The sequence below is a fragment of the Rattus rattus genome, chromosome 2, assembly GCF_011064425.1.
Source record: "Rattus rattus isolate New Zealand chromosome 2, Rrattus_CSIRO_v1, whole genome shotgun sequence".
Lineage (NCBI taxonomy): Eukaryota > Metazoa > Chordata > Mammalia > Rodentia > Muridae > Rattus > Rattus rattus.
Window position 1 is genome coordinate 151697009 of NC_046155.1, and position 12350 is coordinate 151709358.

The 12350-nt window shown below is 41.4% G+C and overlaps 1 pseudogene; it reads left to right on the plus strand.

Annotated features, from left to right (window-relative positions):
* Positions 1-722: 722 nt before the first annotated feature.
* Positions 723-1837, plus strand: LOC116894328 (annotated as a pseudogene).
* The last annotated feature ends 10513 nt before the right edge of the window (positions 1838-12350 follow it).

The following is a 12350-nucleotide window of genomic DNA, read 5'->3' on the forward strand; positions in this document are numbered from 1 at the left end:
ATTCCCTCTGCAGACTCCCAAGGTGAGCCACAGACTTGGAGAAAACCAATGAGATTCCAGTTGTTCCTGGATTTTGGTTAAGGAATGCCCAGCCTGATGAACAGGAAGAATTTGATGGGGTTTGTACACTCCACATTCAGGCAATTGGGAGACGCTTATCAGATTTTAGTTGTTGTTGTCCGGCTGTTTCTTGTTTTTGTTTTTTTTTTTTTTGTTTGTTTGGGTTTTTTTTTTTTTTTTTTTTTGTTTTTTTGGGTTTTTTTTTTTTTTTTTTTTTTTTTTTTTACGAAACCGTAATTGGGAGTTCTTCCAGTGCCATCAATTATTTGCCCTGGAGCCCTGGAAACGCCCTCTAGTGACGCTGGGAGGCAGAAAACTTCTTAGGACCCAGCCATAGCAACTTAAGCTGTGTTCCCAGGCCTAGGCTGTTAACAAAGCAGAGATTTCCAGAGGATACCAGGCAGGGGACTTGGGGGTAAACTATTCACAAATAACACTTGGGGCTCAATGGATAGCTTTGTAATGTCCAGAGCCCCACATAGAAGCCAAGTGCTGCTGGGCTGGCCCTGCCCACAACTGCATTGAGCCAGACCCAGGTCCTCTTGGAAATACGGATGAACCTTTGTTTTCTACACTTGTAAGTTTCATTGTTTATGTGTAAGAATGGATGTAGCCGAGCTAGGCTGCTCTGCTGCATCTGCGATCGGGCGGCGGCGGGGCAAGCGAAGCCGGGGCCGGGGACGGCGGTCTGGGCAGCGGGCGCTGCAGTCCGGGAGCAGCAGTGAGGTTGGCGGCCGCGGGCCACAGCGCAAGGCGGGCCAGGCCGGGTGAGGGAGCGGATGGCGCGTCACGGGTGGCATTGTGTGTCCCAGTGTACAAGAATAGCCCCAGAAGAGGAAAGGCTGCGCCCAGAGCTCTTCAGCAGGGAAGATTCCCTTCCCCCGGCTTCAGACTGCTGAGCACTGAGCGGAGCTCAGAATGGAAGCCATCGCCAAATATGACTTAAAAGCTACTGCTGACGATGAGCTGAGCTTCAAGAGGGGGGGCGTCCTTAAGGTTTTGAATGAAGAATGTGATCAAAACTGGTATAAGGCAGAACTCAATGGGAAAGATGGCTTCATCCCCAAGAATTACATAGAAATGAAACCACATCCGTGGTTTTTTGGCAAAATCCTCAGAGCAAAAGCAGAAGAAATGCTTAGCAAACAGCTGCACGATGGGGTCTTCCTGATCCGAGAGAGCGAGAGCACTCTCCCTGTCAGTCAAGTTTGGAAATGAGGTGCTTCGTGAAGGAGCAAGGAAGTACCTCCTGTGGGTGGTGAAGTTTAATTCTTTGAATGAGCTGGTAGATTACCACAGATCAACATCCATGTCCAGGAACCAGCAGATATTCCTCCGGGACATAGAACAGGTGCCACAGCAGCCAACGTACGTCCAGGCACTCTTTGACTTTGACCCCCAGGAGGACAGTGAGCTGGGCTTTCTCCAAGGAGAGTTCATTCATGTCATAGATAACTCAGATTACAATTGGTGGAAAGGGGCCTGCCATGGCAGACCCGCATGTTTCCCCGCAATTATGTCACCCCAGTGAACCGGAACATCTAAGAAGCAAAAGAGATTATTTAAAGAAAGTGAAAAGTTGAGACCGTTCACAAGAATTACACCCACACGCTGCCTGTCACAGCTTGTGAGGGAACGCAGAACACCTGACTGAGTCCCACGGGTGACCCTATCACTTAAGTTGCAACTTTTGGGGGTGGGAAGGGATGTTTGATTTCATAATGCCAAAACGTAACCTATTGAATGAATTACAATTTTTATTACGGAATCTCACCGCTACTTGTTCCCCTCCTGTGTCCTTTTTTCTCGTTCTTTCTTTCCTGTCCAGTGTACGATGTTTAAGGCCACATATAGTCCAGCTGATGCCAATAATAAAAGAAAAGAAACCAAGTGGGCTGGTATTTTCTCTATGCAAATGTCTGTGGAGATGGATGGACTAGAGGAGCAGGATTCTTCACACACAGGGACAGCCATTGTATCTGGGGCCCTTGGTTGGGATTCACTGGAGATGCCCAAGGGCATCTGCCTCTGGCCTGAGGCCTGGAACTTTCCATCAGAGTTGGAATTAGGGCAGGAGCCTGCTGCCCACCCATGGTCTCCTGAGAGCCAGACTGCAGAGCTGCCCTCCCCACTGCTTTCCTTCAGTGTCTCACTTGTTTTCATAGTGCCTTTGTCTTATTTCAAGGGTGTTCATGAGTGGTGTCTTTACCTTTTTTATTTTATTTTTTTAAATAAGTTAAAGTTAGTCCAGAGCTTTTCAGTTGATTAGTCTCCTATCCTGTGTAAATATTTTCCTCTCAGGGCAGGGGAAAGAGGACAGAGAAAGGAGCTGGTAGAAGCAGAGAGGGTGTATTTCCCATCTTAAATGGGCCAGAGGTCTTGAAGGATCAGCTTTTACATTGTGAGCTTTGACACTTGCTTCAGCTGAGACTCACCGGCCCTCAGGTCACTGCCCTTCAGGTCCCAGTTGCCGTCTGCCCTTTTTATACCTAGAGCCACTAAGGGTCAAAGCACAAGACAGGTAGGGGGGAGCGGGTGGCATCCTTCCCTCTCATAGGCCTACAAGCAGATGGAAGTTGAAAATACTGGCTGTTAATTTTTCTTGCTCTTACAATTAAGTCCTCATTCTCAGTTGTACATTTCTCCCCACCTGTCCACGAGTGCAGATGGCAGGATTGTGGGGCTGGTTGCATCTCTGGTTGTGTTTGCAGCTGCTCTGCTGCCTCATCCCATGAAGCCTTTTGAGGTAGAAAAGACCAAGAGCAACGCATAAAGCTTTTTTTTTTTTTTTTTTTTTTCCGGAGCTGGGGACCCGAACCCAGGGTCTTTCGGTTTGCTAGGCAAGCGCTCTACCACTGAGCCAAATCCCCAACCCCAACGCAAAGCTTTTTAAATCTTGTCTCCTGTGAGCTCTCAGTCCTCTGTAGTCGTGTGCCTGTACACCGTTCCTCTCCACACAGCCTCCTCCCCACAGCAGAGACATGGCTACTCCCAGGCTCTCCCTTGGAGTTGGTGGCGTCCATGGGCTGCTGGACTCTTGAGGGTGGGGTCCCTCCTGCACTCCGTTTTGTGAGATGGACTAAGCTTAGAGCACCCCTGAGGCCCCGAAGGCGTCCTTGGAGGCGGATCATATTCCCACACCTCCTGGTTGTGCTGCCTCTTTCCCTGCTGATGATAAAAAATATCTCTGGAGTTACACCTGGGCCATTTGATTGTTTTATTTTGGAATTGCTGTATACCATGAAGCCTTGCTGAACTAAGTTTTGTGCGTATATATTTAAAGATCAGTGTTTAAATAAAAAAAAAAAACTATGTACTTACTCCTCTAACTTCTGCGAATAGCAATTTTGTAGAAAGTGATTAACTGTGAATAAACATCTAATGACTTCATAAAAAAAAAAAAAAAAAGAAGAAGAAGAATGGATGTAGCCATCACGTGCTGGTTTCTGACTGGCCTTCAAAGCATGAAGAATGTTGTTTCTCATTACTATAGCTAGTTTACTGGGTTCTGGTTTACTCTGGGTTTTCAGAACACTGGACTTAATGTACTAGGAATTCAAACATTATTTGGATATGGGTGATACTAAAATTGATTTATAATGTTTTACTTTATTGTTGGCTGAGAAAATGAGTTATGGCTTAGCCTTTTCCAGACCCAGGCATGTTTTTCAGATTGGGTTACTTCACTCAGGATGATATTTTCTAGTTCCATCCATTTGCCTATGAATTTCATGAAGTCATTGTTTTTGATAGCTGTGTAGTACCCCACTGTGGAGATGTACAAAATTTTCTGTATGCATTCCTCTGCTGAAGGGCATCTGGGACATTTCCAGCTTCTGGCTATTATAAACAAGGCTGCTAAGAACATAGTGGAGCATGTGTCTTTGTTATATGTTGGGGCATCTTTTGGGTATATGGCCAAGAGAGGTATTGCTGGGTCTTCAGGTAGTGCAATGTCCAAATTTCTGAGGAACCTCCAGACTGATTTCCAGAGTGGTTGTACTGGTCTGCAATCCCACCAACAATGGAGGAGTGTTCTTCTTTCTCCACATCCTCGCCAGCATCTGCTGTCACCTGTGTTTTTGAACTTAGCCACTCTGACTGGTGTGAGGTGGGATCTCAGGGTTGTTTGGATTTGCATTTCCCTTATGACTGAAGATGTTGAACATTTCTTTAGGTGTTTCTCAGTCATTCAGCATTCCTCATCTGTGAATTCTTTGGTTAGCTCTCAATCCCATTTTTTAATAGGGTTATTTGTCTCCCTGCAGTCTAACTTCATGAGTTCTTTGTATATTTGGGATATTAGCCCTCTATCAGTTGTAGGATTGGTAAAGATCTTTTCCCAATCTGTTGGTTGCCGTTTTGTCCTAACAAAAGTATCCTTTGCCTTACAGAAGCTTTGTAGTTTTATGAGAACCCATTTGTCAATTCTTAAGCGTAGAGCATAAGCCATTGGTGTTTTGTTCAGGAAATTTTCTCCCAAGTGTTTGAGATGCTTCCCCACTTTTTCTTCTATTAGTTTCAGTGTATCTGGTTTGATGTGGAGGTCCTTGATCCACTTGGACTTAAGCTTTATATAGGGTGATAAAAATGGATCGATCTGCATTCTTCTACATGCTAACCTCCAGTTGAGCCAGCACCATTTGTTGGAAATGCTATCTTTTTTCCATTGGATGGTTTTGGCTCCTTTGTCAAAAATCAAGTGACCATAGGTGTGTGGGTTCATTTCTGGGTCTTCAATTCTATTCCACTGATCTATCTGCCTGTCTCTGTAACAATACCATACAGTTTTTATCACTATTGATCTGTAATACTTTAGTTCAGTGATAGTGTTTCACCTGGAAGTCCTTTTATTGTTGAGGATAGTTTTAGCTATCCTGGGTTTTTTGTTATTCCAGATGAATTTGCAAATTGTTCTGTCTAACTCGATGAAAAATTGGATTGGACTTTTGATGGGGATTGTATTGAATCTGTAGATTGCTTTTGGTAAAATGGCCATCTTTACTATATTAATCCTGGAATCCATGAGCATAGGAGATCTTTCGATCTTCTGAGATCTTCTTCAATTTCTTTCTTCAGGGGCTTAAAGTTCTTATCATACAGAACTTTCAGTTGCTTGGTTAAAGTCACACCAAGGTATTTTATATTATTTGGGACTATTTTTTTTTCGGAGCTGGTGACTGAAACCAGGGCTTTACGCTTGCTAGGCAAGCGCTCTACCACTGAGCTAAATCCCCAACCCCTATTTGGGACTATTATGAAGGGTGTCCTTTCCCTAATTTCTCTCTCAGCTTGTTTCTCTTATGTGTAGAGGAAGGCTACTGATGTATTTGAGTTAATTTTATACCCAGCCACATTGCTGAAGGTGTTTATCAGGTTTAGTAGTTCCCTGGTGGAACTTTTGGGATCACTTAAATATACTACCATGTCATCTGCAAATAGTGATATTTTGACTTCTTCCTTTCCAATCTGTATCAATTTGATCTCCCTTTGTTGTCTATTGCTCTGGCTAGGACTTCAAGAACTATATTGAATAAGTAGGGAGAGAGTGTGCAGCCTTGTCTAGTCCCTGATTTTAGTGGGATTGCTTCAAGTTTCTCTCCATTTAGTTTAATGTTAGCTACTGGTTTGCTCATTGTGGCTTTTACTATGTTTAGGTATGGGCCTTGAATTCCTGTTCTTTCCAGGACTTTTATCATGAAGGGCTGTTGAATTTTGTCAAATGCTTTCTCAGCGTCTAATGAAATGATCACGTGGTTTTTATCTTTCAATTTGTTTATATAGTGGATTATGTTGATAGTTTTCCATATGTTAAACCATCCCTGCATGCCTGGGATAAAGCCTACATGATGGATGATTGTTTTGATGTGCTCTTGGATTCTGTTTGCAATAATTTTATTGAATATTTTTGGGTCGATATTCATAAGGGAAATTGGTCTGAAGATCTCTTTGTTGGGTCGTTGTGTGGTTTAGGTATAAAAGTAATTGTGGCTTCATAGAAGGAATTCGGTAGCTCTCTATCTGTTTCAATTTTGTGGAATAGTTTGGATAGTATTGGTATGAGGTCTTCTATGAAGGTCTGATAGAATTCTGCACTGAACCCATCTGGACCTGGGCTCTTTTTGGTTGGGAGACTTTTTTAATGACTGTTTCTATTTCTTTAGGAGTTATAGGGTTGTGTAAATGGTTTGTCTGTTCCTGATTTAACTTCAGTACCAGGTATCTGTCTAGGAAATTTTCCATTTTCTCCCAATTTTCAAGTTTTGTTGAACATAGGCTTTTGTAGTAGAATCTGATGATTTTTTGAATTTCCTCTGATTCTTCTGTTATGTCTCCCGTTTAATTTTTGGTTTTGTTAATTTGGATACACTCTCTGTGTGCTGTGGTCTGGCTGGGTGTTTATCTATCTTGTTGATTTTCTCAAAGAACCAGCTTTTGGTTCTGTTGATTCTCTGTATAGTCCTTTTTGTTTCTATTTGGTTGATTTCACCTCTGAGTTTGATTATTTCCTGCCTTCTACTCCTCCTGGGTTTATTTACTTGTTTTTATTCTAGAGCTCTTAGGTGTGCTGTCAAGCTGCTGATATGCTCTCTCCTGTTTCTTCTGCCAGCACAGAGCTATGAGTTTTCCTCTTAGCACAGCTTTCATTGTGTCCCATAAGTTTGGGTATGTTGTACCTTCAATTTCATTAAATTCTTAGAACTCTTTAATTTCTTTCTTTTTTTCTTTCCTGACAAGGTTTTCATTGAGTAGAGCATTTTTCAACTTCCTTGTATATATGGGCCTTCTTTCCTTGTTATTGAAGACCAGCTTTTAGCCTGTGGTGGTTTGCCAGAATGATCTCTTTGAGTCTCTTTACACTTGTAGGTTCATATTTCTGTTTTGCAGCCCTGAGTCTGTTGTGCCTTTTAAACATATTTTCAGGTAAAACTTTAATTTAATCCACATAGATAAGGTATCTAAAAGAACAAGATTTCTGTGCTTTTACATGTGCTATTCCTCCTCTTGATGAAGACAGAAAGGACATTTTATGCTAAAATGTTTCTATTTTCTTCACTGTCAACTTCTCTAACCTCAGGAAATAAAATATGCCATTAAAAATTTAATGTAAAAGAACAAAACAAAAAAAAATTTAATGTAGTTCTTTCTAGTAAAATGAAATGCAAGGATCTTTTGCAAGAGGCAAGAAAGTAGTTTGGTTAAACTTATGACTAAGTAGATGGTTTTTGTTCAAACTTTCAGATTCTGTCCTTGAGCTGTTTATTGTAGACCAATTTATGAACAACACAATTTGTGAAATATTTCCTAGTAAAAACTAACTCGATCTGATGAGGTTAGAACAAGACTACACTGAAACTATCTGTAAAATACATGGGATATCCTCAATAAAGATGAGTTTGATACATTAACTATGTGACATTTTCTACAAATATGGGTGCTGTATATTGAAAGCTAAATAAAGTGGTCTAGATGAGGATTTGTTATATAAGCTGACACTAGAATATTAAGTACTTCTACTGGCAGTTTCTAGAAGGAACACCCCTGTGTGTTTAACATTCCTAGTTCTCATATAGCTTATATATGAGACAAGCTCATCCCATAATGAAAGCTATGTCAAAAAGTCAAACAAGCTTAAATATTTAGTGCTGAATTTATAACTTCATTCATATGAATTAAATAATTATGTTTTCATACCTATCATGAATTTAAATAATTTGTACTTACCTTTCATCTCAGGATATTTTCTGGAAAGGAATCCAATAATAGTATTATCAAAGTTGTTGAAATATTTAAAAAAGCTTGGGATGGAATATGCATTCTGATGCAGGCTATATATGTAGTCTAACTTTAAACACATCATAACACAACAATAAATTATTTTTAAAATCACCTGCTTCCAGGACTGCATTATTATGAATTCACTGTGACTACAATTACAATTAATTAATTTGTACCTTTACATAGTTTGGATACTTTTTCAGGGTAGGATTCACTGTAGTGATAGTCTTTATGCATAGCCAATGCATTCTAGGTCATTGGTGCTCAAAGTATCTAATGTTCTGAGGCTTTAATATAGTTTCTAATGGCACAATCACCCCAAACTTAAAATTAATTTTTTTGCTATTTCATGACAATAATTTGCTACTGTTATGAATCATAATATTATATGTAATATAATATTATATATATATATATATATAATATTATATGCAGATGGTTATAGGAAACCCTGTGGCTGTGTGGTTTGATTCCCAACTGAGCTGTGATCCATGGGTTTTTAACCACTGTTGTGGAGGTTCTTGCATTATTAGGAAGTAATGCAGTATTTGTGTGCACGGCGCCATATTGGATTTGGGCCTAGCCGCTTTTTGACTGCATGGTTCAAAGTGACTCTGGGCTGTTTGGCCACAGAGACTCACCCGTAAGATGACTGCCATAAGTCTTAAGATTGTTGGATAAAGCCTCTCCCATGAATTTACGGCACAGGAGTATAACATTCAAGGGATGCCTCAGCTCGAGCAGATACCAATTATCTCCTCAGTCAACACCCAGTGTCTCCACCACCTGACCTCATCGCCTGACTTCTTTGCCTCCAGCTATCACTGCCTATACCCTCATCTCCCCCTCCTTCATATTTCACAAAGGTCACTCCCCCTACCTGAAAGCCTAAAAGCTGTAACGTTCATCCCAATAAACGAGACCTTGACAACAGAATCTTGCTTGGTCTCCTTCTTCTCTCACCCCCCATTTAGGCCCAAGGGTAGCGCCCCTTTGGGACCCTGAATAACTGGGTCCCCGCTGGCGGGGACATTTGTGAGTAACACAAGTGACATACAAAAGGGTAAATGTGGGGCATGCCTTTAATCACAGCACTCAGGATGCTAAAGGTAGATGAAATCTTTGTAAATTTGAAGCCATCCTGGTCTAGAGAGTGAGTTCAAGGACAGCCATGTCTACTCAGAGAACCTCTATCTTGCAAACCCAAAATGAAAAGGGGGAGAGATAGAGTGAGATGGTATTTTAAAATTCACCAGTATACTTGACAAATTCAAGACCTTGGCCTATATTAAAACCACCATTTTGGGGATGAACACAATATGGTCTAATGCTCTTAAACATACACTTCTTACCTAGCATGAAACAATCATAAAACCCAGAGACAAATGCACATAGTCTTAAAAAATAACAATAAGGGAAGAACCCCATCAAAATACCAATCCAATTCTTCAGAGAATTAGACAGAACAATTTGCAAATTCATCTGGAATAACAAGAAACCCAGATAGCTAAAACTATCCTCAACAATAAAAGGACTTCTGGGGGAATCACTATCCCTGAACTCAAGCAGTATTACAGAGCAATAGTGATAAAAAAAAACTGCATGGTATTGGTACAGAGACAGACAGAGAGACCAGTGGAATAGAATTGAAGACCTAGAAATGAACCCACACACCTATGGTCACTTGATTTTTGACAAAGGAGCCAAAACTATCCAATGGAAAAAGATAGCATTTTCAGCAAATGGTGCTGGTTCAACTGGAGGTCAGCATGTAGAAGAATGCAGATCAATGCATGCTTATCACCCTGTACAAAGCTTAAGTCCAAGTGGATCAAGGACCTCCACATCAAACCAGATACACTCAAACTAATAGAAGAAAAAGTGGGGCAGCATCTCGAACATATAGGCACTGGAAAAAAATTTCCTGAACAAAACACCAATGGCTTATGCTCTAAGATCAAGAATCGACAAATGGGATCTCATCAAACTGCAAAGCTTCTGTAAGGCAAAAGGACACTGTGGTTAGGACAAAATGGCAACCAACAGATTGGGAAAAGATCTTTACCAATCCTACAACAGATAGAGGGCTTATATTCAAAATATACAAAGAACTCAAGAAGTTAGACTGCAGGGAGACAAATAACCCTATTTAAAAATGGAGTTCAGAGCTAAATAAAGAATTCACACCTGAGGAACGCTGAATGGCTGGGAAGCACCTAAAGAAATGTTCGACATCTTTAGTCATAAGGGAAATGCAAATCAAAACAACCCTGAGATTCCACCTCACACCAGTGAGAATGGCTAACATCAAAAACTCAGGTGACAGCTAATGCTGGCAACAATGTGGAGAAAGAGGAACTCTCCTCCATTGTTGGTGGGATTGTAGACTACTACAACCATTCTGGAAATCAGTCTGGAGGTTCCTCAGAAAATTGGACATTGTACTACCTGAGGACCCAGCTATACCTCTCTTGGGCATATACCCAAAAGATGCCCCAACATATAACAAAGACACATGCTCCACTATGTTCATAGCAGCCTTATTTATAATAACCAGAAGTTGGAAAGAACCCAGATGCCCTTCAACAGAGGAATGGATTCAGAAAATGTGGTACATCTACATAATGCAGTACTACTGAGTTATCAAAACAAATGACTTCATAAAATTCATAGGCAAATGGATGGAGCTGGAAAATATCATCCTGAGTGAGCTAACCCAATCGCAGAAAAACACACATGGTATACAGTCATTGATAAGTGACTATTAGCCCAAATGCTTGAATTGCCTTAGATGCACAGAACACATGAAACTCAAGAGGGATGACCAAAATGCGAATGCTTCACTCCTTCTTTAAAAGGGGAACAAGAATACCCTTGGCAGGGAATAGGGAGGCAAAGTTTATTACACAGACAGAAGGAACACCCATTTAGAGTCTGCCCCACATTTGGCCCATACATATACAGCCACCCAATTAGACAAGATGGATGAAGCAAAGAAGTGCAGGCTGACAGGAACCGGATGTAGATCTCTTTTGAGAGACACACTCAGAATACAGCAAAACATTGGCAAATGCCAGCAGCAATCCACTGAACTAAGAATGGGACCCCCGTTGAAAGAATCAGAGAAAGTACTGGAAGAGCTTGAAGGGGCTCGAGACCTCATATGAACAACAATGCCAAGCAACCAGAGCTTCCAGGGACTAAGCCACTACCCAAAGACTATACATGGACTGACCCTGGGCTCCAACCTCATAGGTAGCAATGAATAGCCTAGTAAGAGCACCAGAGGAAGGGGAAGCCCTTGGTCCTGCCAAGACTGAACCCCCAGTGAATGTGATTGTTAAGGGGAGGGCGGTAATGGGGGGAGGATGAGGAGAGGACCACCCATATAGAAGGGATGGGGATGGGGTTAGGGGGATGTTGGCCCAGAAACCGGGAAAGGGAATAACAATTGAAATATAACTAAGAAATACTCAAGTTAATAAATATTTAAAAAAAAACAACATTATCTGTGTCACAAAAATTAAACCGAAGAGGCTTGGGCTCTTTACTCCCACATTTTCCCTAGCAGCCACAATCATGCCTGCTCCTCAGATCCCTTACCATGCAGAAAAGATATCTTGGAAAACATAGTCCGAGGTTTGGGTTGATCAGTGGCCGCTATCTCAGGAGAAACTGACTGCTGCCAGACAGTTACTGCAGGAACAACTGGTTAGAGGACATATTGAGCCTTCCTCGTCTCCATGGAATACACCCATATTTGTGATTAAGAAAAACCCTGGTAAACGGAGGCTGTTACAAGACCTCAGAGCAGAGAATAAGGTGATGGTCCCAATGGGGGCCTTAAAACCCGGTCTTCCTTCCCCTGCAGCTATCCCAGCCGAATTTGCTAAAGTTATTATTGATCTAAAAGACTGTTTCTTTACTGTTCCCTTACATCCAGATGATTGTTATCATTTTGCCTTTAGTGTTCCCCAGATCAATTTTCAAGGACTCATGGATCACTTTCAGTGGAAGGTTTTGCCCCAGGGCATGGCCAATAGTCCCACCCTGGCTCAAAATTTTGTGGCCCAGGTGATATTACTTGTAAAGAGAGCCTGGCCACAGGTTTATATTTTACATTACATGGATGATATTCTATTAGGAGCTCCTGAGAAATCACATGCCTTTGCTTGCTTTCAACATCCTCAAGAAGGACTTGAGTCACAGGGTCTTAAGATTGCCCCTGAAAAAATTCAGATATGTGAACCATATTCTTATTTGGGCTATGAGTTAGCTTTAGGACAAATTCTTACTCCTAAGATAGAATTACAGCTGTCATCTCTGAAAACCTTACATGATTTCCAACAGTTTGTTGGGAAACCTTCAGTTCATTCACCCTTATCTTAAGATTCCCCCTGAAGCTTTAGTTCCTCTTAATGAACTTCTTTCAGTTGATTCTCATCCCTTGCCATCTCGGAGCCTTACCCCTCAGGCTATCTCTGCCTTACAACATATAGGTCAAGCCATTT